This window comes from Triticum dicoccoides, chromosome 2A (assembly GCF_002162155.2).
Source record: "Triticum dicoccoides isolate Atlit2015 ecotype Zavitan chromosome 2A, WEW_v2.0, whole genome shotgun sequence".
Taxonomy (NCBI): Eukaryota; Viridiplantae; Streptophyta; class Magnoliopsida; order Poales; family Poaceae; genus Triticum; species Triticum dicoccoides.
The window spans coordinates 1,250,261-1,256,191 of record NC_041382.1 but is presented as its reverse complement, the minus strand read 5'-3'; the positions used below and the strand labels follow the sequence as shown (position 1 = coordinate 1,256,191).

General features: G+C 40.8%; 1 long non-coding RNA gene across 1 annotated transcript; it reads right to left on the bottom strand.

Annotated features, from left to right (window-relative positions):
- Positions 1 to 2,936: 2,936 nt before the first annotated feature.
- Positions 2,937 to 5,610, bottom strand: LOC119358525. The gene is made up of 3 exons (XR_005172248.1): positions 5,529 to 5,610; positions 3,867 to 4,028; positions 2,937 to 3,142 (listed from the first exon to the last, which is right to left on the bottom strand). It is a non-coding gene; the product is annotated as an uncharacterized LOC119358525 (long non-coding RNA).
- Between the last annotated feature and the right edge of the window lie 321 nt (positions 5,611 to 5,931).

Below are 5,931 nucleotides of genomic sequence, written 5' to 3'. Positions count from 1 at the left end.
GCCCTCAACCACCGCCACATACTGCACTTTGCAGATTTGGCACACATAGTACATAAGTACTGCGCAATGGAAAGCTCAGACAGCCCGATGGGATCCTCCTGCCTTCAAGCAGCCTGCTGGACGGGCAAAAAGGATGCACCCTCACGGGCCATCTGATCATCACCTCATTGACAAGAGAATCAAATCCTTCATAGGACATAGAACCGTCATGGATGCATGGCTCGACAGGCCCTGTCCAATACACACTACGCCGAATACCGAACCAACACACAGCCTTCGGGCATGTTGGGTACTGATAACCCACAAGTATAGGGGATCGCAACAGTTTTCAATGGTAGAGTATTCAACCCAAATTTATAGATTCGACACAAGGGGAGCCAAAGAATATTCTTAAGTATTAGCAGTTGAGTTGTCAATTCAGCCACACCTGGATAACTTAATATCTGCAGCAAAGTATTTAGTAGCAAAGTAGTATGATAGTAGCGCTAACGGTGGCAAAAGTAACAGTGATAGTTTTGTAGTGATTGTAACAGTAGCAACGGAAAAGTAAACAAGCGAAGAACAATATGTGAAAAGCTCGTAGGCATTGGATCGGTGATGGAGAATTATGCCAGATGTGATTATTCATGCAACAGTTATAACATAGGATGACAGAACTAGCTCCAATTCATCAATGTAATGTAGGCATGTATTCTGAATATAGTCATACGTGCTTATGGAAAAGAACTTGCATGACATCTTTTGTCCTACTCTCCCGTGGCAGCGGGGTGCTATTGGAAACTAAGGGATATTAAGGCCTCCTTTTAATAGAGTACCGGACCAAAGTATTAACACATTGTGAATACAGGAACTCCTCAAACTATGGTCATCACCGGGAGTGGTCCCGATTATTGTCACTTCGGGGTTGCCGGATCATAACACATAGTAGGTGACTATTGACTTGCAAGATAGGATCTAGAACTCACATATATTCATGAAAATATAATAGGTTCAGATCTGAAATCATGGCACTCGGGCCCTAGGGACAAGCATTAAGCATAGCAAAGTCATAGCAACATCAGTCTCAGAACATAATGGATACTAGGGATCAAACCCTAACAAAACTAACTCGATTACATGATAAATATCATCCAACCCATCACTGTCCAGCAAGCCTACGATGGAATTACTCACGCACGGCGGTGAACATCATGAAATTGGTGATGGAGGATGGTTGATGATGACGACGGTGACGGATTCCTCTCTCCGGAGCCACGAACGGACTCCAGATCAGCCCTCCCGAGAGAGATTAGGGCTTGGCGGCGGCTCCGTATCATAAAACGCGATGAATCCTTCTCTCTGGTTTTTTTCTCCCGAACGTGAATATATGGAGTTGGAGTTGAGGTCGGTGGAGCTCCAGGGGGCCCATGAGGCAGGGGGCGCGCCCCCACCCTCATGGACAGGGTGTGGGCCCCCTGGCCTTGATTCTTTCGCCAGTATTTTTCATTATTTCCAAAGATAATCTCCGTGAAGTTTCAGGTCATTCCGAGAACTTTTGTTTCTGCACAAAAATAACACCATGGCAGTTCTGCTGAAAACAGCGTCAGTCCAGGTTATTTCCATTCAAATCATGCAAGTTAGAGTCCAAAATGAGGGCAAAAGGGTTTGGAAAAGTAGATACGACGAAGACGTATCAACTCCCCCAAGCTTAAACCTTTGCTTGTCCTCAAACAATTCAGTTGATAAACTGAAAGTGATAAAGAAAAACTTTTACAAACTCTGTTTGCTCTTGTTGTTGTAAATATGTAAAGCCAGCATTGAAGTTTTCAGCAAAGATATGACTAACCATATTAACAATAACACTTAGGTCTCATGTTTACTCATATCAATGGCATAATCCACTAGCGAGCAATAATAATAAATCTCGGATGGCAACATTTTCTCAAAACAATCATAATATGATATACAAGATGGTATCTCACTATCCCTTTCTGAGACCGGAAAACATAAATGCAGAGCACCCTTAAAGATCAAGGACAGACTAAACATTGTAATTCATGGTAAAACAGATCCAGTCATAGTCATACTCAATATAAATTAATAGTAATGGACGCAAATGAGAGCAGTGCTCTCTAACTGGTCCTTTTTAATAAGAGGGTGATGAATCAACATAAAAGTAAATAGATAGGCCTTTCGCAGAGGGAAGTAGGGATTTGTAGAGGTGCCAGAGCTCGATTTTTGAAATAGAGATAAATAATATTTTGAGTGGCATACTTTCATTGTCAACATAACAACCAAGAGATCTCGATATCTTCCATGCTACACACATTATAGGTGGTTCCCAAACAGAATGGTAAAGTTTATACTCCCCCTCCACCAACAAACATCAGTCCATGGCTTGTCCGAAACAACGGGTGCCTCCAACTAACAACAGTCCTGGGGGAGTTTTGTTTGTAATTATTTTGATTTGATTTGCTTAGAGCACGCACTACAAGAATCTTGTTAATCCATGACAGATTCAATCTGTCATAGAACAGTGAAAAACCGTCAAGGAGGGAGGTCCATGACGGATTTAAGATCCGTCATGTATATCGCGTCATAATTTGACAACTGCACCACCATGACAGCTCCTAGCCGTCACCGATCAGTCCCAGGCCCGCCCAGGCCCGGTCCTCTGTGACAAACTAGTCCGTCATGGATTTACATGACATTGTACCAGTATATGTACCACACATGGCACCTACGTGGAGCTAGTGTAGATCTGACATGGCATCCTGCCCTATTATTTATGTCCAGCCAAGCCATTACCCCATTTTTATTATGGCGGTTTAGTGCATTTTTTATAAAGCCCATGATATTCATCCAACCAAATACAACACGAACCAGTACACATAATCAATCAAGCATTCATAACACAAGTAGTTTCCATTGAACATGCCAATAATTTAGCCATTTCATAAATTTCTATTCAATTATTTCACTGAGTAAAGGCCTTTTAAAATGTGCCCAAGAACACATCCAACATCAGTTCACATGCCCTCAATAACCAGATTACATCAACAAATATACAACATTCTACAGACCCTCTTAATCATCAACTTCACCTCTACAGCTTCACCTCTACAGCTCAAACTTCCTTTGCGGCTCTCACCACCAAGGAAACCTGTAAAACAAAATGCTTCTGTTACAAAATGGCAAGTTGATTACAACAACAACAATGGTAATTATTGTCATCTGAACCATCTTTTTTATTTCACATGATTTGGATGTCACTCATGAGCTGTTGACAATAAAGGGACAAGGTAAAGAGACAAGTTATTGTTTCTGGAAAACTACTTGCAGTAAAACTACCATGGTTATGAACTAATTATGTGTATTTTTTCTTATGTAAACATATACACCTATCTATACGTGTGAGAATATACCTTAGGTGTACTATATTATCAAGAACAACGAAGTTTACTCCATATTACGAAAATATATTTTACAAAGAATTTAATGAAACTAATTCTGTGGTGCAGATGTTAATATATAGCTTCATATAAATTTGGCCAAATTCAATTAATTTAGAATTGAGGAAGCAGATTATAAGTAATAGCATTCAATGGTAGAGAAAACAAGAATCAAATGAAATGTAGACACTTTCAAAGTCACACTGCACTTAATTTTATTATTATTATATTTAGAATTGGATAGAGCAAATCAACCATACCTAGAGAACTTATATAATGGGCTATGACAATATGATCTCTACCAGTAATGCAAGAAATAACAACCAGGCTGGAAGTAATGATGAACGTAAGAGCTATGCAGCCAACGACAGTTCGCATAACATTCCAGGGAAGTATATCTAAACTATTATAAATTAGTTATGATTGAATACGTACTCTGGTGTGAGCATGCAGCAGTGTCTACTGTTGTTGATAAAGGTCCTTAAGAATTGATACACCTAGTTCATTTGTCTCCAGCATAGCTCTTCGTCTCTCTTTAACTCTGTCAGTGGACTGATTCGGTTGTCATATCAACCTTACTCACTGATCAGTGGACACCTGAGCCAGGAAATAATCCCCAAATACAGCATAAGTACTAGAAATAGCAAACATCGAGAACTTTGAGACACCACTTAAGAAATCAGAACAAGCATAATAATGCTGCATTAGTATATACACTTCACATCACTAGAGAAATATGTCGGACAAGGAACATTGTTTCCACAATACAGAAAGACAAAAATGCTACGACTTAAAACGACATCCAGTAATATACGTGCTAAAACAAACATCCATCAATACATAAAGTGGATAACTCCCTTTTCCGGATATATCAAATAGCCTTTTGGAAGTGATTGAACCCGTACAAAATTCCCTTTTATTAGGCAGTAAGAAGGGGTACAATTCTACTTTTCTCTTTTGGTTCTAGAAAGATACAAAAATGCACATCAGAATAGCAGATACGATTTTGTCGTAAGTTCTAAAATCTTACAGTACCTACAAACTATAGAATAACAAAGTATATACGCCAAAAACAGTGGCATCAGTGACAAAAAATATACATGATGAGGAGAACTACAAATTTAATATATTGCATAGCTTATGTAATTACTTATAGTCATTAACGTACAAGCCGGATCAAGACACATTTGCAGAAAAAGCTGAATCAAGACACATGAACACCAGGAGATGGTCAAATAAAAAACATAGGAAAATAGTTATATTATATTCAACATATCAATTGTTATGCAAAGATTTTGAAAAAAAATGAGGTTAATACAGCAATCTATCACCCAGAAGTGTTAGACCTTGGCCAAACATTTTCCCGTCCATCAGCTGCAGAACTTAAACCTGAGAAATGACAGTGTTAAACAACAAGGCATGAAGTTCAGTACATAATGAATAACAGAGGTCAGAGATGCTGGAAACATGAGACATGCTACGATAAGTACGGTACTTTTCCAGTTTGATTAGGCAACCTCTTTTCAGTATGCATCGATCATCCACTAGGTTAACATATGCATCGATCATCCACTTTTAGCGTTATATATCATTTTTAATTAGGCATATGCTATATTCAGTGGAGGTCAACAATAAAACATATGCTACAGGACCAATTTTTTTTAATCAAGATTTTGATCTGAGAACTTATATTCTCAGGTCAAGAATAAAACATATGTTCCACTGATCATCCACTTTCCCATGTCTCGCCCTGCACATGGGCCAACCTCTTTTCAGGCAGCGAAAAATAATTATGCATCGATCATCCACTAGGTGTCCAAGATCATGTTATAAGTTCTCAGAATAACTCAAAATAGTTGCCACTTGAGAGTCATCAATACCAACAGCAGTCAACTAAAACTACGGCTACATGATTGTCCATGTAATTTTAATCAAACCAAGAAAGCATCAGATAGTTTACTGACTATAGCCTAATTTGCTACTGTACTATAAATGTCATACAACAGGGATAAATATTGGGAAATATTATATCATGAGTTCTTGACGGGAAATATCCAAAATCAAGCCGAGGAGGGAGGCAGAGGTAGCAGTGCTCACCGGAGAGGATTGTAGGCATGGCAGCGGTTGCAGTGCAGGCCAGACAATGCCGTCGTGCGACAGAGGAGGTCGCCATAGGAAGAACGTCCGCGCCGGTGACACGGCAAAGGGGGACGGGCTCTCCGCCGCCCAGCCCAACGCGCGCGAGTGCATAGAGCTCAGGGGTGCCATTCAGGAGGAGGAGATGGCGCGAGGGAGCGCAATGTACGACAGAGAGGAACCGCTGGAGATGCGCCGGTGACGGACACGATGCTGCAGTCGAAACCCTAGCCGTGGGCTATGGGTCGTGGACGAGCACCGGAGGCCGGGAGCGGCGGATCCAGTCGTACTGGGGAATAGATGGGTCGGGGACGAGGTCGTGAGCGTGCTGCGCAGTGGTGGACGTCGCCGGAATCGGCGGGCG